Source organism: Tachyglossus aculeatus, chromosome 4 (genome assembly GCF_015852505.1).
Source record: "Tachyglossus aculeatus isolate mTacAcu1 chromosome 4, mTacAcu1.pri, whole genome shotgun sequence".
NCBI classification, from domain to species: Eukaryota; Metazoa; Chordata; class Mammalia; order Monotremata; family Tachyglossidae; genus Tachyglossus; species Tachyglossus aculeatus.
The window spans coordinates 54,307,066-54,330,655 of NC_052069.1; the positions used below are offsets into that span (position 1 = coordinate 54,307,066).

The 23,590-nt window shown below is 42.3% G+C and overlaps 1 non-coding gene across 1 annotated transcript; it reads left to right on the plus strand.

The window, feature by feature from the left end:
- The first annotated feature begins 14,649 nt into the window (after window positions 1-14,649).
- On the plus strand, window positions 14,650-14,787 carry LOC119927746. Its single transcript, XR_005450721.1, has one exon. It is a non-coding gene; the product is annotated as a small nucleolar RNA SNORA7 (small nucleolar RNA).
- Window positions 14,788-23,590: the final 8,803 nt, after the last annotated feature.

Genomic DNA, 23,590 nt, shown 5'->3' on the forward strand with positions numbered 1-23,590 from the left:
AATATAGTAGAGTTAGTAGTCACAATCCCTGGCTACAAGTAACTTATAGTCTACAGTAGGAGAAAGGCATTAAAATATATTACGAATGGGGAAATAGAAGAGTATAAAAATATCTATTCTGGTTGGGGTGAAGCCAAGCCAAGAGAATAGTCAATGCAGTGGGAAAGGTGGATAGGGGAAATAAAGGGCTTAATCTGGGAAGGTCTCTTGGAGGAGATGTGATTTGAGAAGGGTTTTTAAGGTTTGGAGGGTGATGGACTGTTGGATATGAAGGGGGAAAAAATTCTGGACCCAAGGGATTACATGGGCATGGGGAAGGTGGAGGGATAGATGAGATGAAGATTCAGAGAGTAGCTTGATACTAGAGGAGCAGAGTGTGTACGTTGCGTTGTAGTACGATATCAACAAGGTTATGTAGGAAGGAGAGAGCTGACTCAGTACCTTAAAGCAAATGGTAAATCAACTGTGTCTGATGTGCATGGGCAACTACTGGAAGATTTTGAGAAGTGGGGAGGCATGGATTGAATGTTTTTTCAGAAGAATGATCCAGTCATAAGCATAGAGTACAGACTAGAGAAGGGAGAGACAGAAGGCATAAAGGTCAGTGAGAAGAATGATGCTGAAGTCAAGGTGGAAAATGGTAAGCGCCTAAATCTTCCTTGAAGCTAATGAATGATGCAACAAATTAAAAATCAGGTCAAGAGCTGCCCCTGTGTGCTTACCCTTTGCAGTTCTTTGGGCTCTTTTATTTCCTGAAGGAAAATTGTCCCCTCACAGTCCATGGAAGCCACCCATTGAATTCTTGCCCAGCCCTGGGTCTAGGGGCCCAGACAGAGCAGCTTGGTGACATGACATTCCTCTAGGAGTATGTTTGGTTTGAGGTAGATCCTAGGTGATTTACAAGTCTGAACGGGACCCCCTGTTCTTCCGGTGATGCTACGTGAGTTCAAGAACCATCCTAAACCCCAGCAGAGAATTACTCTATGTCTGATTACTTCCCAGGGTAACTGTGGCAACCATGGATCAATCAATCTAACAATCAATGGTATTTATTGAGTGCTTACTATGGGCAGAGCACAATACTAAGCAATCAGAGTTAGCAAAGTTAGCAGATGTGTTCCTTGCACATAAAGACAGAGCTCTCCCTACCATTCTAGGTGCAGCACATGCAGGGTAGGCAGAGGAAAATGGGGGGAGAACACTTTTTCCACAATCTTTTTTTAAAGTCAAGTCTTCTTAGTGGTTTCTCTCCACAACACCAACCACCCCAGAAAAAAACACCATTAGAGGCGATCTTAAGTTTAGAAAACCATTCCCATGAGGGGAAAAAGGCCCATCTTCTTGCTGCCTGACTCAAATTCCACTACCTGGGAACCAAGGGCTGCATGCCATGGATACCTGGGGACAAACACAGGTGATTCCTCCGGGACAAACCCTGTCTGAACCTCCAACTCCAGGACTGGGACGACCTACCTCCAAGAGCAGGACAAGGAGGCAGTGCCCAACCAGCCATTCACTGGAGGTCACTACTCCCCATGACAACAGGGCACTTAGTAGAGATAACAATAATAGTGCTTACTATGTGTCAAGCACTGTTCTAAGTGCTGGGGTAGATATAAGATAATCAGAGTTCCTGCCCTGCCCTGCTTCTATTTGGGAAGGAAATCCTTTGGTGCATTGCCTAGTGGAAACAGCACAGGTCTGGGAGATGTAGGACCTGAGTTGTAATCCCAGCTCTACTACTTCTCTGCTGTGCGACCTTGGGCATGTCACTTAACTTCCCTGTGCCTCAATTACCACATCTGTCAGATGGGGATGAAGACTGTCTACTTGTGTTGTTTCTTTGTCCGTCTCCCTGCTTCTAGATTGTGAGCCTGCTGTTGGGTAGGGATTGTCTCTGTTGCCGAATTGTACTTTCCAAGTGCTTAGTACAGTGCTCTGCAAACAGTAAGTGCTCAATAAATACACTTGAATGAATGAATGAATGACTGTGAGCCCAATGTGGGACAGGAACTATGTCCAACCAGATTATCTTGCATCTATTCCAGCGCTTAGTACAGTGCTTGACAATATAGTAAGCACCAAGTATGTAAACAATTAAAGTGTGGTGCCCCATCAGTCTGGAAAAGATGACAAAATGGCATGAAGAGGGAAGATTGCTGATTCATTAGCAACCTTCAGTGACCCAAGGGCATCATGCCTAAACACCAGAGGATGCTAGGGGAAGTAGATAAAAAGCATGCCCTAGTGGATAGAGCACGGGCCTGAGAGATGGAAGGACCTGGGTTCCAATTCCAGCTCCTCCACTCATCTGTTGGGTGACCTTGGGCAAGTTACTTCACCTCTCTGGACTTCAATTGCCTCATCTGTAAAAAGAGGGTTAAGACTGTGAACCCCTTGTGGGACAGAGACTGTGTCCAACCTGATTTGCTTGTAGCCACCCCAGTGCTTAGTACATGCCTGGCATATAGTAAGCACATAACAAATACCACAATTAAGTATCAAAAGCCACCTTGTCTTGTTATAATTCAACTAGTTTACTGATCCAGCAATCTCCCAGCAGGTTTCAGAACCCCCACCTGTGAATGTGCACCCCAGGACACAACAGTTAGAATGAATTGCACAGCATAAATATCAGAAACAGGCCAGCTGGTTAGCAAAGATCAAGGTTTTGTTGTAAGAGGACGTGCTCATTCTTCTTCTTCTCCTCTTGTAATCCATCTTCATTTCATCAAGCCTCACAACCTTGACCTTTTCCAGCAAACAGCAGCAACAGCTGCCTTCCCCCGCATTGTCCCTGAGCATTCTGCTCTCACCCTCAAACAGAGCTGAGGAAATCTTCGCTAACAACCAGACCACAGCACAAGGAGTTTCTGTCTGGATTTACAGCCTCTAAGGGAAAAAGTGCCACACTTTATCTCCAAACAAAAAAACTTGTGCTATCTCTGTGTCACGGTGTCACCTATGGGTCTACCATCTTATTGAGGAGGTCACACGAACCGGGATTAGAGCTAAGGCCGTTGACGCAGATGGATGCGCTATTATACCTTTTCAGGGTAGGTGGGTGGAAGATCAAGATAACAAACACATCCTTTCCATTCCCTGAAAATTGCTGGAGAGACCCTTCACCTTGATAGAAGCAGCTGCTGCCTATTACATGTGTTATTCATCAAAATCTTTGGTTGCGTCCTAGAGGAAGCTCCCTCTCATGAGGATGGGAACGGGAGGCAGTTCAAGGACATGTCACAGGCATTTATGGCTACTATTGTTTACATGAATGTTGTTCCTGGTATGTGGCATTCTCTCGAGTTATGTATCTCCTCAAGCAAATAAAACATACATAACTAATCCCCACTTTTCAGTACCATGATACTTGTTCGACAAGGAAAGAAGAGTGCCATTTAAAAGGAAAAAAGAATTCCATTTAAAAAAACTTGTGAGGAATTTTAAGCCTCTTGTGGCATTGAGAGGCTAAACCTAACAAGGATTTTTCTCTGAATGTTCCTACAGATTCTATGGAATATTTTCTTAATCAAAGGTTAGAAAACCAAGGGGAAGAAAGTTTTGTGATAAATCTGCAATATTTCCGGAACCTCATACTTCCGGAGCCTCTGGAAGCTAAATGCAGATCTGGACTTGTCTATGGTGAGGCATCATGTCAGAACACTCACATCAATAAGAGAACTCTACCAAATAGTTCAAGGACCACCAAAGATTTTCCCCTATCCCTGAAATCAATCAATAGCATTACTGAGCACTTACTCTGTGCAGCGCACTGAAATAGGCACTGGGGTGGGATGGGGTGTCCGCGGATGGCACCAGCAGCAGAGTCCCGGATTTCTGGGTATATGTTCATATATTGGTTGAAATAATCACTGTAGGGAAGCAGCATGGCCTAGTGGATAGAGCTGGGAGTCAGAAGGACCTGGGTTCTAATTCCGACCGCCGCTTGTCTGCTGTGTGACCTCGAGAAAATCACTTAACTTCTCTGGCCTTCATTTACCTCATCTTTAAAATGGAATTTAAGATTATGAGCCCCACGTGGGACCAGTACTGTGTCCAACTTGATTAGCCTGTATCTACCCCAGTGCTTAGACCAGTGCTTGACACAGAGTAAGCGCTTAATGAATACCATCATCGTTATCATTAGACAATATCACCATCCTCCCTGTCACTCAAGCCGTAATCCAGTAATTAGAAGCAGCATGACGTAGTGGATAGAGCATGGGCTTGGGAGTAAGAAACTCATGCGTTCTAATCCTGCCTCCACCACTTACCTGCTGTGTGACCTTGGGTGAGTCACTTCACTTCTCTGGGCCTCAGTTCCTTCATGTGTAGAATGGGGACTGAGATTGTGAGCCCCACATGGAACAGGGACTGTGTCCAACTCGATTGGCTTGTATCTGTGTGACCTTGGGTGAGTCACTTCACTTCTCTGGGCCTCAGTTCCCTCATCTGTAAAATGGGGACTGAGACTGTGAGCCCCATGTGGGACAGGGACTGTGTCCAACCTGATTGGCTTGTATCTACCCTAGTGCTTAGTACAGTGCCTGGCACATAGTAAGCACTTAACAAATAGCATTATTTTTATTATTATTATTATTATTTTTGCTTCATCTTCCTCATTCAACCGACATTTAGTCTGTCACCAAATCCTGTCGGTTCTTCCTTCACAAGATCTCTAGGATCCAACCCTTCCTTTCCATTCGAACTGCTACCATGCTGGCCCAAGCACTAATTAGATCCCTCTCTGATCACTTCCTCAGCTTCCTCGCTGACCTTCCTACCTACAGTCTCTACCCTCTCTGGTCCATATTCACTCTTCTGCCCAGATCATTTTTCTAAAAAAATCTTTCAGTGCCCGGCACATAGTAAGTATTTAACAAATACCTTAATTATTATTAGAGGAGTAGCGTGGTGTAGTAGATACAGCACAAACCTTGGAGTTAGAAAGTCATGGTTTCTAATCCACACTCCACCACTTGTCTGCTGTGTGACCTTGGGCAAGTCACTTTACTTCTCTTGCCTCAGTTACCTCATCTGTAAAATGGTAATTGAGACTATGAGCCCTACTTGGGACAGGGACTGTGTCCAACCCAATTTACTCATATCTACCCCAGTGCTTAGTACAGTGACTGGCACATAGTAAGCACTTAACAAAAATCAGTATTATTATTATTATCATTACTTTATCCAACAGGCCATCACTTCCCCTAGTTTCAAAGACCTACTAGAACCATATTGCCTCCAAGAAGCCTTCCTTGACTAACCTCCCATTTCCCTACCCTATCCATCCCTTTTTTTGCATTGTCTTTGCACGTGGGTCAGTTCCCTTTAAATACTTTGATACCCCACCCCCAGATTTTATGTTCCTACCCTTATACTCAGCTGCTTCCCTTACCTATGATTTACTTTAATGTTTGACTCCCTTGATAGATTGTAAGCTCCTTGAGGTTAGAGATCATGCCTCCTAAATCTTTCGTATTTTACCAAGGGCTTAAGTAAAGTGCTCTACACACAGTAAGCATTCAATTCCATTGTTTGACTAATTGATTGTTAGATCCAAATGAATGAAACCAACACTATGCAAAATGCTGAACTAGATGATTGAGAATGAATAGAAAGCAACTAGGCACAGTCCCTATTCAGAAGAGCTCACAACCTAGGTAAACATAAGAAAAATGAACAGGACAGTGTATCAAACAGTCAAAAAGAAACAATAAAAATACATGTCACTCTACCTATTTCACATTAACCACAGTAATTAACCAACAGTTATGATTTGTATGAAATTCTCTTATCAAAATAAGGAATCTGGACAGTGTAGAGTTAATTCAACATCACCCCTGTTTATTTTGAACTCTGTAGGAATTTGATTCCAAAGCACATGGTAGGAGCAGGGGCCAAGTAGAACAGTGGCTCTCTTCAACCCAGGGAAATGTACATAATAGAGCACACACTGGCACTCGGGACTAGTAGGATTCAGTATTATCTACTTACCTGAGGGTAAGTAGTAAGTAGATCTTAGAGTAGTAGTAGTAAGTAGAGTAGTAGTATTAAGTAGATCTTCCTGAGGGTGAGAAGCAGCGTGGATCAGTGAAAAGAACAAAGGCTTTGGAGTAAGAGGTCATGAGTTCAAATCCCAGCTCTGCCAATTGTCAGTTGTGTAACTTTCTTTGGAGTAAGAGGTCATGGGTTCAAATCCCAGCTCTGCCAATTGTCAGCTGTGTAACTTTCTTTGGAGTAAGAGGTCATGGGTTCAAATCCCAGCTCTGCCAATTGTCAGCTGTGTGACTTTGGGCAAGTCACTTCACTTCTCTGGGCCTCAGTTACCTCATCTGTAAAATGGGGATGAAGACTGTGAGCCCCCCATGGGACAACCTGATCACCTTGTAACCTCCCCAGCGCTTAGAACAGTGCTTTGCACACAGTAAGCACTTAATAAATGCCATCATTATTATTATTATTATTATTATTATTATCTTCACCCAGGCACCATGCAAGATTGACTACTTTGGGCCCAAGAGCCAGTCTACTCCACACCTACGTTCTCCTGACTTCTCTGAGAAGTAGCATGGTCTTGTGGATAGAGCACTGCTGTGTGAGCCTGGGCAAGACACTTCAGTTCTCTGTGCCTCAGTTCCCTCATCTGTTAAATAGGATTAAGACTATGAGCCCTATGTAGGACAGGGACTGTGCCCAACACGATTAGCTTGTATTCATTCATTCATTCATATTTGTTGAGTGCTTACTGTATGCAGAGCACTGTACTAAGCACTTGAGAAAGTACAATTCGGCAACAAAGACAATCCCTATGCAACAATGGGCTTGCAGTCTAGAAGGGGAGACAGAAGACAAAACAAAACAAGTAGACAGGATCAATAGCATCAAAATAGATAAATACAATTATAGATATATACACATCATTAATAAAATAAATAGGATAATAAATATGTACAAATATACACAAGTGTTGTGGGGTGGGGAGGGGGGGTTGATCAGAGGAAGGGAGTAGGGGTGATGGGGAGGGGAGGAGGAGCAGAGGAAAAGGGGGGCTCAGGCTGGGAAAGCATCCTATAGGAGGTGAGCTTACAGTAGTGCTTTGAAAGGGGAAAGAGAGCTAGTTTGGCAGATGTGAGGCGGGAGGGCATTCCAGGCCAGAGGTAGGACGTGGGCCAGGGGTCGACGGCAGGACAGGCAAGAACGAGGCCCAGTGACGACATTAGCGGCAGAGGAGCGGAGTGTGTGGGCTGGGCTGGAGAAGGAGAGAAGGGTGGTGAAGTAGGAGGGGGCAAGGTGATGCAGAGCTTTGAAGCCAATAGTGAGGAGTTTTTCCTTCGTGCGAAAGTTGATAGGCAACCACTGGAGGTTTTTGAGGAGAGAGATGACATGCCCAGTGTGTTTCTGTAGACAGATAATCTGGGCAGCAGAGTGAAGTGTAGACTGAAAGGGTATAGTGAAGTGAAGTGAAATGAAGTTTAGACTATATCTACCCCAGCTCTTAGAACTGTGCCTGGCACATAGTAAGTGCTTAATAAATACCGCAAGTATTGTTATTATTATTATTATCAGTAACCCACATAGCTCCTATTTCCAAGCTCCCTCCCTGTTTTCAAACACCCCTTCCCCATAGGCTTCCTCCCCTCTCTCTCAGCCTCGGTCCCCAAGGTGGTGGAAGGAAAGAAGGGAAAAACTGGGAATACTCTGAGTGATTCAGACAGGCTTGTTCAGGAGTTCCCAGCTCTGAAGCAGTTACTGCAGGGTGGAGAGGGGAGTCAAGCAGACCCTCTTAAGGATTGTATGGAAGAATAAAAGGGTTCCACGAAGGATTAACATCATTTGAACTAAAACTAAGACAAGGGCTCTTTCCGTCCACCCTATATTAATAATAATAATAATGATAGCATTTGTTAAGTTCTTACTATGTGTCAAGCACTTTTCCAAGTGCTGGGGCACATAATAATAATAATAATAATGGTATTTTTAAGCGCTTACTATGTGCCAGCACCGTACTAATTGCTGCGTGGATACAAGCAAATCGGATTGGGTGCAGTCCCCATCCCATATGGGGCTCACAGTCTCAATCCCCATTTTACCGATGAGGTAACTGAGGTCCAGCAAAGTGAAGTGACTTGCCCAAGGTCACACAGGAGACAAGTGGAAGATCTGGGATTAGAACCCAGATCTTTCTGACTCCCAAGCCTGTGCTCTATCCACTAGGACATGCTGCTTCCCTATTGTATTGTAAAGTGGAGCAGACACACATACTTTAATAATATAAATTGTCCTCATCAGAATGCCTCATATAGTTGGCGGGTGATTCAAATAAATCCGATACCATTTTCAGGAACCAATCAGAGGTTCATTAGCAGGTGGACAGCGATAAGATGGGGGTACCCAAGCACACAAGTAATCTTATCAAATGCACCTTAGATGACTAGAATTCCTGTTACTTATCCACAAAAAGTAGCAAAATCTGCAAGATCCATATTCCAGAAACAGAAAATAATAAAGAATAGCAAGGACATATAAGAGAAACAGAAGGCTGCAGGAAGGGAGAATGAAAATGGAGCAGCTGATGTCTCGAAATAAGAGCTGGGTCTCTGTGTTCCCTTCATTCATCATCATCATCATCAATCATATTTATTGAGTGCTTACTGTGTGCAGAGCACTGTACTAAACGCTTGGGAAGTACAAGTTGGCAACACATAGAGACAGTCCCTACCCAACAGTGGGCTCACAGTCTAAAAGGGGGAGACAGAGAACAAAACCAAACATACTAACAAAATAAAATAAATAGAATAGATATGTACAAGTAAAATAAATAAATAAATAAATAAATAGAGTATTCATTCATTCAGTTCATTCAATCATATTTATTGAGCACTTACTGTGTGCAGAGCACTGTACTAAGTGCTTGGGAGAGTAGAATATAACAATAAACAGACACATTCCCTGCCTGCAGTGAGCTTAAAGTCTGGAAGAAGAGAGGAAACAAGACGTTAATAGACAGAGACCCTGAAGAGGAAAATTCTGCTTCTATGACCAAGACAAAGCTCTTTATTAGAGTTTCTAAACCTCATAGGGAAAAGGCATTCATTATTATTGTTTCTTTTTTTCTGACAGTCAGCTATAAAAGCACAATGCAGCCTTCTGTGCTGGAGGAGCAGAGAAAAATGGGGGCAGAAACAGCCTCCCCCTTTCCCACTGTCATCCTTGAACATATTTTCATAACATTGTGGACTTGGAATTTTAACTGTGGTTGTCATGGTTTTGCACAGACAATGCCTTCTGCTTTCATTTTTAAAATGGAAGTCTACAAATTTTAATTTTCTTGTGAAGACTCCTTTTGTTGCACCCCAAAAGCTTTGTCCTTTAGAAAAACTCAAGACAGTCCTTGCAGGCAAAATATGTATAGTGTCCACTGTGTGTGGGATTTTCTAGTTTTGAGTTTCAGCGGGAGTAAAGAAGGGTCTTTAAAAGCATCTTCTTCCTTGTTCACTTGAGATTTTGTACAACTGAGAAATTCAGTGACGTAAAACCTATTCCTGCTTCCAATAGGTATGCTAATAGGGGAGTTATTTTTACTTAGCAGCAGAGATCATGTCTAATAATTGTGGCATTTATTAAGCTCTTACTCTGAGCCAAGCATTATTCTAAGTGCTGGGGTAGATACAAGATAGTCAAGCTGGACCCAGTCCATGTCCCACATGGAGTTTATAGTCGTAATTCCCACGTTACAGATGAGGTATTTGAGGCATAGAGAAGTTAAGTGACTCTCCCAAAGTCACACAGCAGGTAAGTGTCGTAGAACTTGGCTCCTCTCACTCCCAAGGCCAAGCTCTTTCCCACTAGGCCACGCTGCTTGCTTACCAACTACCAACTTAGTATAATATAATATAAATATTAATATATACCTATATATATATAACTTAATATATACCAATACAATATTCTATTATATTGAACTCTCTCAAGCGTTGAGTATAGTGCTTCAAGTGCAGTGCACAATAAATCTCATTGATTGAAATTAAAAAAACTCCTACAGGAGATTGTTCAGGAAAATTCAGACTGACTTAAAAGTATAAGATTTTCTTATTTGAAAATTATTTACCTGTACAAAACTCTTACACTTCATAATTAGTATTAATTATTAAGTACTCCCTTACAGAACACATTCGCTCCTTTGATTGAGCTACCATCTTTATGCAGATGATTCCCAAATCATCTGGGAATCAAGCAGCCCTGATCTCTCTCTTTCTCTGCACTTGCATTTCCTCCTGACTTCAGGATATCTCTATTTAACTATCCAGTCAAAACCTCAAATTCACCATGTTGAAAACAGTAAGCCTTGTCTTCCCACTCAACCTCTGTCTTTCCCCAGACTTTTCCATCACTGTAGACATCACTACCTTCCTCCCTAGTCCTCAAATACCTCCTATGGTTGCCTATCCATATCTGTGTCTAACGGAAACTGCTTACCACTGGTTATAAGGCAATCAATCCACTCTCTCCCCTCCTACTTTACCTCACTAATCTTCTACAGCTGAGCCCACACATTTTGCTACTCCAACACCAACCTACTCACTATACCTCAGTCTCATCTTTCTCACTGAGGACCCATTGTCTGTATCCTCCCTTTGGCCTGGAAATCTCTCCCTGCTCATATTTGACAATCCACTATTCACCCCATCTTCCAACCCCTACTAAAATCTTATCACCTCCAAGAGCCTTTCTCTGATTAAGCTCTCATTTTCTCACACTATTTGCCCTAACCTCTGCATTTAGGTCTGTACTCCTTAAGAACTCACCAAACAGCCAGCCACGCTGCCTCCCTGGGAACCATCACACCATCCCCTCCACAGCATCTGGGAGACTCCATCCTGTCCTGTCTTCTGGTAGAAGAAGATAAAAAGCAGAAACAGCATAAGGACTCCTTAAAACTCCAGGAAGACTGGTTTATTATTATTAAGTGCTGTCGAGTCTTTCCAATTCATAGAGACTTCATGGATATACTCTCTCCAGAATGTCCTGTTCTCTGCCATAATCCACAACCTTTCTAACGGTTCTTCCATTATCACTGTTATGATCTCTACCCATCTAGCTGCTGAACTGTCTATTCCTTGTTTTCTCAGGATTTTTCCTAGCATTAATGTCTTCTCCAGAGAATTAGTCTTCCTGATTGTGTGTACAAACTATGTGAATCTAAGTCAAGTTATTTGGCCTTCCAAAGATCACTTTGGCTTAATGTCCTTTAAAATCCATTTGTTGGCTTTTCAGGCAGTCCATGGTATTTGCAAATGCCTTCTCCAACACCACATTTAAAAAGAATTGCTGTTCTTTCTAACCTGCTTTTTCACTGTCCAGCTTTCAGATCCATACATTGTCACTGGAAACAACATAGAATCAACTGGTTGCTACTGCAATTTTTTTTTCTGTGGCTATGGAGGTGATCTGAACTCTGAGCCCCATGGAACCTGAAATTCTGTTCCTCCAGCCTCAGAACACTGTTGATTTTGTTTTGATTTGGGTATCTGTGTTGGTATCTTAATCTTTCATCATTCCTGATCTGTTTGTCTTCAGATTCTTCTCTCTTATTCTCTTATATTGCAAGCTCCCCTAAGGGACAGGGACCTTGTCTAATTCCCACGTTTGTATTCTCTTCCAGGGCTTACTACAGCACTCTGCACCCAGTAAGCACTTAATGTACCGTAATAATAAGGATGGTATTTGTTAAGTGCTTACTACGTTCCAGGAACTGTTCTAAGTGCTGGATGCCATTACTACTACTCACTCCACCTATATAGCACTTTTATCCTTATAGTCTACCATTTCCCCTATCTGTAACTTATTTTAGTGTCTGTCTTCCCCTCTAAACTGTAAGCTTCTTGTGGACAGGGATATATCTACCAACTCTCTGTATTGTACTCTCCCAAGCACTCTGTACAGTGCACACAGTAACTGCTCAATAAATATCCCTGATTAATTGATTATATTGTACTGTATCCTTCCAAGTGCTTAGCTGTATGATCTGCACATAATAAGTACTCAATAAATGCCACTGAAAAATTGATAGCAATTACCGAATACCACTAGCTCTGGGAAATTGACCAGCGTATTATCCCTATTTCACAGCAAAGGAAAGCAAGGTCTAAAAGAATTAATATCAATCAGGTGAGTGAATGGTATACCAGAATAAGAACTTAGATTATCTATAACCTCATCATAGAAGTAGCCCATTCCTATCACCTTTGTTAATAAGCACAAATAAAACATCCGCACTATGTTATATTTTACTACTAGGAAGAGGCACCCACTCACACCTAATTGGTCAGAACTATTCGATCATTTTCCGATTTGTTTGGGGTTTTTTTTTTCCACTGAATAATATCTACTGAGAAATTCAAAGTTGAAAGATTCAGATGGAATTTGAGAGCCAGGAAAAGCAGGAATGTGCATATTTCCAAAAGGTTCCGCTCTCTGAATTGCTTGGCTTGGGAGAGGAAGCTTTTTAATCTCAAAGCCGTCAAAACTTGGAGGAAAAAAAAACCTCACGGTATGCGGCTAAGGAATCTGTTCTACCAATGTTTCCAAAAACAATTAAAAAAACAATAAACGAAGGTGTTTCCACAAATTGCATATGAATAGAAGGATGTTGAGATTGTGCCCTGTAAACAGAATAAGGAAGCAAAAGTCTAATTAGAATCTAACTGCTTGGTAATTACCCAGACTGGAAGCAGATGCCACCAGTGATTTGCTCTGTAAACTTTTGATGATGATAAGATTAGGTTGGGAAGATTGCTTAAGGAGTGCAGACACAAAAGACATCTCAATATAGTTTTTTTCATTTACCACTGGAGACACATTTCAGAGACCCAATATATGACAAGAAGATTTTTTGTTGATTCTTATTTTATCTTTCATTGTCACTCAATGAAAATCATAAACAAAAGATTGCTAGTCAAACGGGGAAGCAGCGTGGCCTAGTGTAAAGAGCACAGGCCTGAGAGTCAAAGGTCCTGGGTTCTAATCCTGGCTATGACACGTCTCTGCTGGGTGACCTTGGTCAAGACACCTCTCCTGTAACATGGGGATTAAATCCTCCTACCTTTGACTTAGACTGTGAGCCCCATGTGGAACAGGAATTGTCCAACCTAATTATCCTGTAACTGGCCCAGCTCTTAAATACTATGGATAAACCACCAGAACAATTGCAGGTGGAGATGGGGCATTTTGGGAGACATGTGTCCATGGCATCGCTATGGGTCAGAGATGACTCGACTGCATAAGACGAGACCCCAGCACTTAGAATAGTGCTTGACACATAGTAAGTCCTTAATAAATACCATAAAAATTAAAACAAAATTCCGTATTCATGTTGAAAAGCCACTTCCAAAGTCAATAAAGCCAGCTTCTATAAGCCTCCAGCAAAAACTCATAGTTATAGTCTACAATCCCCCACACAGTTCATGTTGTGATGTTAGTGCCAGAATTACTTTTACTAAGATAAACAACAGTCTCTTGATGTTTCACATAACACAGATAACAAATTAAGGAATTCCTTATACTATTTCCAGAGTTTAGAGAATAGATCTTGTGGTGAGCCCACAACAATCTGCCTTATTAATGACTGTTTGTGATTCCTCCAAGAACAACAAGGAAGAGATTTTGCAAAGGCACTGATGCACTCTACCTGAGGCAGGTGATTGCTGGCCTGTTGGGGAGCGGAGTATAGAGGGAACTCTCCCTGTTTTATCAGGTAACAGACCTGGACCAATCAATGACCATCAATGACTATTGATTTTGACACCTGTCTACATGTTTTGTTTTGTTGTCTGTCTCCCCCTCCTAGACTGTGAGCCTGTTGTTGGGTGGGGACCGTCTCTATATGTTGCCGACTTGTTCTTCCCAAGCACTTAGTATAGTGCTCTGCACACAGTAAGCGCTCAATAAATACAATTGAATGAATGAATGAATGAAAGTAGAGCCCCCAGCTGCCGAACCTAAGGCAGATAAAAGGTGGTTGTTTTGAAGCATCCACTCTCTCACAGGAAGCACCTGCAGCAGAAGAGCAGCAAAACACTTGGAACAGAAAGAAGAAAAATTGGCAGAACAGGCTCCTTTGACCACAGACTGGTATTGTATCCTTGGTGGAGTGGAAGAGTGAGTGAGTGTGTGTATGTGTCCCTCCCTTGCACATTGGTAAAACTAAGTAAAATATTTTCCACATTAACCCGGGTGATCAGAGGTGTGCTTGGACTTCTACTGTGTGTCACCAAGGCTCCCCCCGGTCCAGGAAGGTGCTGGTTGGTACAACCCAGGGGCTCATGACAGATCTCAGTTAAAACTATGGGGGCCATGACAGAGGTGTGATTGGCATAAAAGGAATTTGTTTGTATTACAGATGTGTCTGGAAGTCCTAGCAAGTCACTTAACTTCTCTATGCCTAAATTACCTCATCTGTAAAATGGGGATTAAGACTGTGAGTCCCATGTGGGACAACCTGATTACCTTATATCTACCCCACTGCTTGGAAAAGTGCTCGGCACATAGTAAGCGCTTAACAAATTCCATCATTTTTATTGTTATCATTAAACCTACCGATTCCTAGTTAAAGGAGGTTGAACTTTTTATGGTATATTTTAAGTTCCCCTCTCAGGATCACACCTGGAGAGTTTCCAGTACTCTACCAGTCTTGACTATGGTAGGGAGGGTCAAGCAGATGCATACCCATTCCATTCCTTGCTTGAGCAGTGGCCAGTGAGTGGAAGGCAATCTGTTACAAGTCAAAACTCATCTGTGCTAGGCAGCAGCAGCATGGGAGAGAATAGAATGTGGAGACTCAACTTTACTGCATGGAAGGAGGCAATGGTAAACCACTTACAGATTTTTACCAAGAAAACTTTATGAATGCGCTACCAGAATGATCACAGCCAGAGGTGAGGTATTCTGGGAGAGAAATGTCCATGGAGTCGCTAAGAGTTGGAGACAACTCGACAGCAAAAGACAAGACAACTTGTTAAGCACTTACTACATGCCAGGCACTGTTCTAAGCGCTGAGGTACATATATGATTGGACACAGTCCCTGTCCCACACAAGGCTCACAGTTTTAATCCCCATTTTACAGATGAGGGAACTGAGGCTCAGAAAAGTGAAGTGACTTGCCCAAAGTCACACAGCCGATACATGTCAGAGTTGAGATTGGAGCCTAGGTCCTTCTGATTCCCAGGCCAATGCTCTATCCACTAGGCCATGCTGCTTCTCATGAACTAAGACCCAACATGGCTCCATGTCCCCTGTGACTTACATCTGCCAGTCACATGATGTAATTTAACACAGGCCCAGTTCCCACCACCTGTGTGCATCCCTAGCAGATGTTCTGCAGCATTTGGTATCATCCCCCGACTCACCAGGGGCTCTGTCACCCCAACCCTGCCTAAGTGGCGTCTCTGCACCCTGGAAGATTGGCAGACCCTGAGGCCAGTGAATACAGAGGGAAATGATCAATCAATCAATTGTATTTATTGAGCGCTTACTGTGTGCAGAGCACTGTACTAAGTGCTTGGGAAGTACAAGTTGGCAACATATAGAGACGGTCCCTACCCAACAGTGGGCTCACAGTCTAGAAGGGGGAGACAGAGAACAAAACCAAACATATTAACAAAATAAATAGAATAGATATGTACAAGTAAAATAGAGTAATACATATGTACAAACATATACATATATACAGGTGCTGTAGGGAAGGGAAGGAGGTAAGGCAGGGGGGATGGAAAGGAGGAGGAGGGGGAATGATCCTTAGCAGCGTGGATTAGTGGATCAAGCATGGGGCTGGGAGCCAGAAGGATCTGGAGTCTAAACCTAGCTCCACCACATGTCTGCCGTGTGACCTTGGGCAAGTCATTTTATTTCTCTGGGCCTCGGTTACCTCATCTGGAAAATGGGGATAAGACTGTGAGCCCCATGTGGGACAGGAACAGTGTCCAATCTGATTAACTTGTGTATACCCCAGTGCTTAGGACAGTGCTTGGCACATAGTAAGCACTTAAGTACCATAATTATCATCATCATTATTATTATTAGGAACTGGAACAGAGCTGCTTCAGTTCTCACCTTCTCCCTGGCTCAGCCGATGAAACTGTGCACATCCCCAATGGAGTGTCTGTTCTCTGGTGCACAGCTCCTCCCAGGTATGACATTGCTCCTCTAGACTGTGAGCTCCGTATGGGCAGGGACTGGGTCTGTTTGTGGTGGTATTGTATTATTTATTTATTGAGCCTTACTATGTACAGAGCACAGTACTAAGCATTTGGGAGAGCACAATGCAACAGAAAAAGCAGAAAAGTTCCCAGCCAATAACAAGCTTACACTAGATCTAAAGCCAATATAAACCGTCCATATATCAAATCATCCTGGAGGATTTCACCTGATTAACATGTCATAGTGCAAAATACACCAACTGGACATGAACTATAGCACATAGTCTATAGGACAACTTTCCTCACAATATGGCCACATTTTCAAGGAAAATAATTTCACTGTTTCAGAGAGTATGCCTCCATATGGGAGGTTCAAGAGTGGCATTAATAGTGGGATTTTTTTTCAGTGAATGCAGATGAGGCTGATTAAAATCAGTGCAAGTAAATATTGCTCAATGCTACACAGTTGCATTTGTTAGTTACCCAGTGTCATACTATTTCATTTATCCTCCTTAGTAATAATTATGGTATTTCTTAACAACTTACTGGGTGTCAAGCACTCTAATAAGATCTGGGGTAGTCGCAAGATAATCAGGTCAGACACTGTCCCTATCCTAAGGTAGCACTCCCCTCCCCACCCAAAGACACATCACTTATGTTCATATCTGTAATTTACTGATTTTTATTAATATCTCTCTCCCCCTCTAGACTGTAAGCTCATTGTGGCAGGGAAGTTGTCTTTCAACTATGGTATATTGTACTCTTCCAAGCGACTAATACAGTGCTCTGCACATAGTAAGAATAAATATCATTGATTGATTGATTATGATTTCAGTACACCAGGTTGACCTGTCCTGTGTTTATTAAGTGCCCGCTGATGGCAATAAACTGTACAGGCACTTGGGAAAGCATAGTACAAATAAGTAACATATTCTCTGACCACAAGAACTTTCCACTCTAATGGGGAGAAGCACATAAAAGTATTTACAACTAGAAAAATCAAAATACTGTGTTTTTGAAAGGACTCCTACTGTTTGTTCAATCCATCCTTACTCTAATTACCCCATTTCTGTTCAAAGAGAAGTTTACTGAGTATCACTCTGCTGTCCATTCTCCTTCTAAATCCTACTCTGCAAAAGAGGACTGAACACCATGCTCCTCCCTGCCTCCAAAACTGGAATCTTGGTACTATCCCTAAACTCCTGATTCTTTCAACTCTGATATTCAGTCTACTGCTCAAATCCTGTAAGTTTTTCCTACTCTACATTTCTAGTATTTATCTGATGATGAAAATGTTGATAGGGGAATTTGTTAAGCACTTTCTATGTGTCAAGCATTGTTCTAAGCTCGGGCATAGATACAAGCTAATCAGGTTGGACATAGTCCCTGTCCCTCTATGGAGCTCACAGTTTTAATCTCCATTTTACAGATGAGGTTATTGAGGCCCAGAGAAGTTAAGTGACTTGCTCAAGGTCATACAGCAGACAAGTGGCAGAGTCAGTATTAGAACCCAGTTCCTTCTGACTCTCAGGCTCATGCTTTATCTGCTAGGAAACACTAATTATCTATACAGTTGCCCTATACACCTTCAATTTGGTATGAATGTTGATGCCACACTGGCACCACACCCTCTCTTTTAATCTCCCAAGGACATACTCTAGCCTTCTTGACTCAGTATTCGCTCTCCAAACCTATTCCTTCACTTATTCAATGTTATTTATTGAGATCTTACTGTGCACAGAGCACTGTACTAAGCACTTATTAATAATGATGGTATTTGTTAAGCGCTTACTATGTGCCAAGCACTATTCTAAGCGCTGGGAGAGTACACTTGGGAGAGTACAATACAACAGAGTTGCTAGACACATTCCCTGCCCATAAGCAGTTTACAGTCTACCCTTGCATTGAGAAGCAGTATATCCTAGTGGCAAGCACACAGGCCTGGGAATCAGAGCTGGGTTCTAATCCCAGCTCTGCTATGTGTCTGTTGTGTGACATGGGGCAAGTCACTTACCTTCTATGCCTCAGTTACTTCATCTGTAAAATGGGGATTAATCCTACCCTCTCCTATTTAGACCATGAGCCCTGTAAGGGGCAGGGACTGTGACCCATCTGATTAACTTGTATCTACCCCAGCACTTAGAACAACGCCTGGCACCTAGTAAGTGCTTAACAGGTATCAAAATTATTGCTAATTATTTTTATTGGATATTCAGGATGAAAAGGGCTATGTCCTCCTTCCTCTTGAATCTTTGTCTACCAAACCGATGAGGTTTTCCCTAGATTAAAGCTGTTCCATTTGGGAAATCAGTTTGTAAATGATACAGAGGACAAAATGGCCTTTATAACTTTTTTTACAAGAAATAAGATTAACACTAATAATAATAATAATGGCATTTATTAAGCACTTACTATGTGCAAAGCACTGTTCTAAGTGCTGGGGAGGTTACAAGGTGATCAGGTTATCCCACGTGGGGCTCACAGTCTTCATCCCCATTTTACAGTTGAGGTAACTGAGGCCAGAGAAGTTAAGTGACTTGCCCAGAGTCACCCAGCTGACAATTGGCAGTCAGAATTTGAACCCATGACCTCTGACTCCAAAGCCCGTGCTCTTTCCAGTGAACCATGCTTTTTCACTACATTCAACAGGTAGGTTCTCTGGGATTTTCCCTAATATTTCCTCCTCACCTGGCCTACGTGGCGAAGTAAATAAGGCCATCAATCAATCAAAGGTATTTATAGAGCATGTACTGTGGGCAGAGCATCCTACCAAGCACTTGGGAGAGTACAAGAGAATTGGCAGACACAGTCCCTGCCTACAAGGAGCTTACAGTCTACAGTCCATTCCCAATTAAATGAAAGTAACTGAGTAGAAGTTCTCCCAGTTCTCCCAAAGAAGAACATCCATGCCATTAACAAACACATAGGGAAAGTAAGATATGTGCCTCTTTCAGGAATCACACTGCCAGAAAAAAAGTTACCGCACTTGGAATGATGGTAATGATGTCTAGGTATGTGGTGATTCCAAGGTTTGTGACTCCTGCTTCAGAACAAGGGATAATATTTCTGGTTCAGGCAATGGAACCCACTGAATGTTGTCTCCCAGGACACCATGGTCCTGCAGCCATTTTCTTCTTGATGTAATTCAGATTTCAAATGTTACATTTTTTATTCAGCTCAAAGTGGGTAAGAAGAAACTTTAGAAGCAGCAGTTCATCACAATACTTCCTTGTGGGCAGGGATCATGCCTACCGTGTACTGTACTCACTCTGCCACTTGTCTGCTGTGTGACCCTGGGCAAATCACTTAACTTCTCTGTGCCTCAGTTACCTCATCTGCAAAATGGGAGTAAGACTGTGAGCCCCATGTGGGACAGGGACTGTGTCCAACCTGATTACCTTGTATCTACCCCAGTGCTTAGAACAGTGCTTGGCACGTAGTTAGTGCTTAACAAACACCACTATTATTATTACTCTTTTAGACTGTGAGCCCACTGTTGGGTAGGGACTGTCTCTATCTGTTGCCAATTTGTACTTCCCAAGCACTTGGTACAGTGCTCTGCACATAGTAAGCGCTCAATAAATACGATTGATGATGATGATTACTCTTTTAAGTGCTTAGTGCAGTGCTTGTAAATGCCACTGAATGATTGACTGACACGATCCAAGGCAAAAATTATCCTGCATGCCATCTGTACTGATGGCAACTGAAGGTTTCAGATGCCAGTCATAGGTAGTCATGACCATCTGTTCAAACTGCTGAATTTCTCAGATTTATTCTATAATTAAGTGAAAATATTTGAATTTGGAAGCAGAAATACTCAAAAAATGATATCAGGTAAGAGAGAAAGGTGATAGGGAGAATTAGTTTCAGATTAAAAAGGGCTTTTTAAATGTGAAAAAATTTGTCATTATTCTGCTAATTGTAGCAAAGTCATCATTAACATTCATTCAATCATGTATTGAGCACTTACTGTGTGCAGAGCACTGTACTAAGTGCTTGGGAGAGTAAAATACAACAATAAACAGACACATTCGCTGCCCACATGGGAATGGGGGAGGCTCCTCCATGGGAGATAATCAATTAGACCGTAAGCTCATTGTGGGCAGGAAACATGTCTACCAAATCTGTTATTTGTCCTTTCCTGAGTACTTGGTAGAGTGCTCTGCACAAAGTAAACACTCAATAAATGCAATTGATTAATTAAGCTTGGTAGATGGCTCCAATGTTGACATAATCAGTGAGATATAATGACATTAAACATCATGTGGGGCTTGTACAAAACTAATTAGCTCCGAGGTCCTGACGGCAAGGAGGATTAATACAGTTTTGCTCATAAATGTTGTCCCCCCCCATGATTACTCGAAGGGAGAAATAATGGAGCATTCAACCACCTCTTGCTACCTCAACTAGACCCACAGTAATAATAATAATAATAATGATAATAATAATGGTGGTATTTGTTAAGTGCTTGCTATGTGCAAAGCACTGTTCTAAGTGCTGGAGGGATACAAGATGATCAGGTTGTCCCACATGGGGCTCACAGTCTTAATCCCCATTTTACAGATGAGATAACTGAGGCACAGAGAAATTAAGTGGCTTTCCCAAGGTCACACAGCTGGCAAGTGGCAGAGCTGGGATTCGAACCCATGACCTCTAACTCCCAAGCCCACGCTCTTTCCACTGAGCCATGCTGCTTCCCCATCTACATTCACCGTCTGGCATCATGGGAATTTGCCCAGCCAGTTTTGAAACACTGCTAGATATTTCTTTTTAATGGTATTTGTTATATGCTTACTATAGCCCAGGCACTGTACTAAGCACTGTAATAATAATAATAATAATAATGTTGGTATTTGTTAAGCGCTTACTATGTGCAAAGCACTGTTCTAAACGCTGGGGTAGATACAAGATAATCAGGTTGTCCCACGAGGGGCTCACAGTCTTCATCCCCATTTTACAGATGACGGAACTGAGGCCCAGAGAAGTGAAGTGACTTGCCCAAAGTCACACAGCTGACAAGAGGCAGAGCCAGGATTTGAACCCACGACCTCTGACTCCAAAGCCCGTGTTCTTTCCACTGAGCCACTCTGCTTCCAATAATAATGGCATTTTATAATAATAATAATGATGGCATTTGTTAAGCACTTACTATGTGCAAAGCACTGTTCTAAGCGCTGGGGAGATTACAAGGTGATCAAGTTGTCCCCCGGGGGGCTCACAATCTTAATCCCCATTTTCCAGATGAGGTAACTGAGGCTCAGAGAAGTGAAGTGACTTGCCCAAGGTCATACAGTTGGCGAGTGGAGGAGCTGGGATTAGAACCCAAGTCTTTCTGACTTCCAGGCCCCATGATCCAACCACAAGGCCACAATGCTTCATAATATCCTGCCAAATAACCGCAATTAATGCTTCTTATTGAATGATTTCTTTGCAGGGACAAGGGGGAGAGCTGTAGCTTTGAAATGAATGCATTCCTTTTGTATCGAGTCACATCATTACATCATGTTAAAATTATTCTGTGGATAACTAATGCCAAGTTCCTGTCTCAGTCACATATCCAGCAACACACACTAAAACACACACACACGCCTTCAAAACTCTGAGGGGTTCAGCTGTCTGAGTAAATCCTACTGACCAAATCTGTAATCCCGATCCTCTTTTCTTACCCACTAGAATAGTTCTACTGAAGGAAAAATCTTCAGAGACATCAATTATTACTCTTAGGTTATCCAAAAATACAATCATCAATTGAAAATTTTTAAGTTGGAATTGTTTGGGAAAAGAAAGCAAGATGAACCCCAGATAATGTACTCTCTCAAGTACTTCAGTGCTCCGCCCATAGTAAGTGTTCAAAAATATCAGTGATCAATCAATCAATCATATTTATTGAGCGCTTACTGTATGCAGAGCACTGTACTAAGCGCTTGGGAAGTACAAGTCGGCAACACATAGAGACAGTCCCTACTCAACAGCGGGCTCACAGTCTAGAAGGGGGAGACAGGGAACAAAACCAAACATACTAACAAAATAAAATAAATAGAATATATATGTACAAGTAAGATAAATAAATAGAGTAATAAATATGTACAAACATATATTTAGGTGCTGTGGGGAAGGGAAGGATGTAAGATCGGGGGGAGGGAGAGGGGGACGAGGGGGAGAGGAAGGAAGGGGCTCAGTCTGGGAAGGCCTCCTGGAGGAGGTGAGCTCTCAGTAGGGCCTTGAAGGGAGGAAGAGAGCTAGCTTGGCGGATGGGCAGAGGGAGGGCATTCCAGGCCCGGGGGAGTTTTTTTGGCTGGTGAAAAAATTCAAATCAAAATAGAAAATTAAAGCAATTGCCCAGGGTGTTAAGTAAAAATCCATTTTTTGCAAGTGTTATCCAAACATCGCACCAATTCTCTCGTGTCTCCAATTTGCTTGTATCCACCTCATTACTTAGAACAGTGTCTGGCACAAAGTAAGCCCCAACAAATACCATTAAAAACAACGGTAAGTTAGAAGAACTAGGATTTGGAGATGTAATGAAGGCAAGGGGGGGGCTGTGTTTAGCGCACTGGGAAAAGAAACAGGGGGCCTGGGTTAGACACCTAGATTCATCAGTCTCTCAAGGGCCTTTGAACCCCTCTATGTTGGTTTCCTAAACTGGGAAACCATCCACTTAACAGTTGCCCTCTTCTATTTTCTTGGACACTTTGAATTCCATAGTCTATATTTTTCTTTTCTCAAATAAAAATATTAAAGAACAACATCATGCTGTTAAAATAATCACTTAGCAGCATGTCGTAGTGGATAGCTCATTGGCCTGGGAGTCAGAAGGTCATGAGTTCTAATTTCTGTTGCACCACTTGTCTTCTGGATGACCTTGGGCAAGTCGCTTCACTTCTCTGGGCCTCAGTTCCCTCTTCTGGAAAATGGGGGTTGAGACTGTGAGTCCCATATGGAACAAGGACTGTGTCCAACCCAGTTTGCATGTATCTATCCCAGCACATATTCCAGTGCCTGGCACCTAGTAAAAGCTTAACAAATACCACAATTATTATTGTTCTATTTTTCCTATTTCTATGGAGGTAAAATGTGACTGTAAGCTCCTCTTATAGCCTGCAAGCTACCCCCTGTAGACTGTAGGCTTCTTGTGGACAGCAACTACATCTACTAACTGTGGTATTGTACTTTCCAAAGTGCTTAGTACAGTTTCTGCACACGGTAAGAACTCAGCAAATACCATTTATTGACCGGCTGTAAGCTCTTTTTCTAGACTTTGTGAGTAGGGATTATGTCTACCAACTCTACTGTATTCTGCTTTCCCAAGCATATAGCTCTGAACAAAGCATTCAATAAATGCTACTGATGGATTGATTGTCTATATCTGTGGACAAATAAGTGCTGC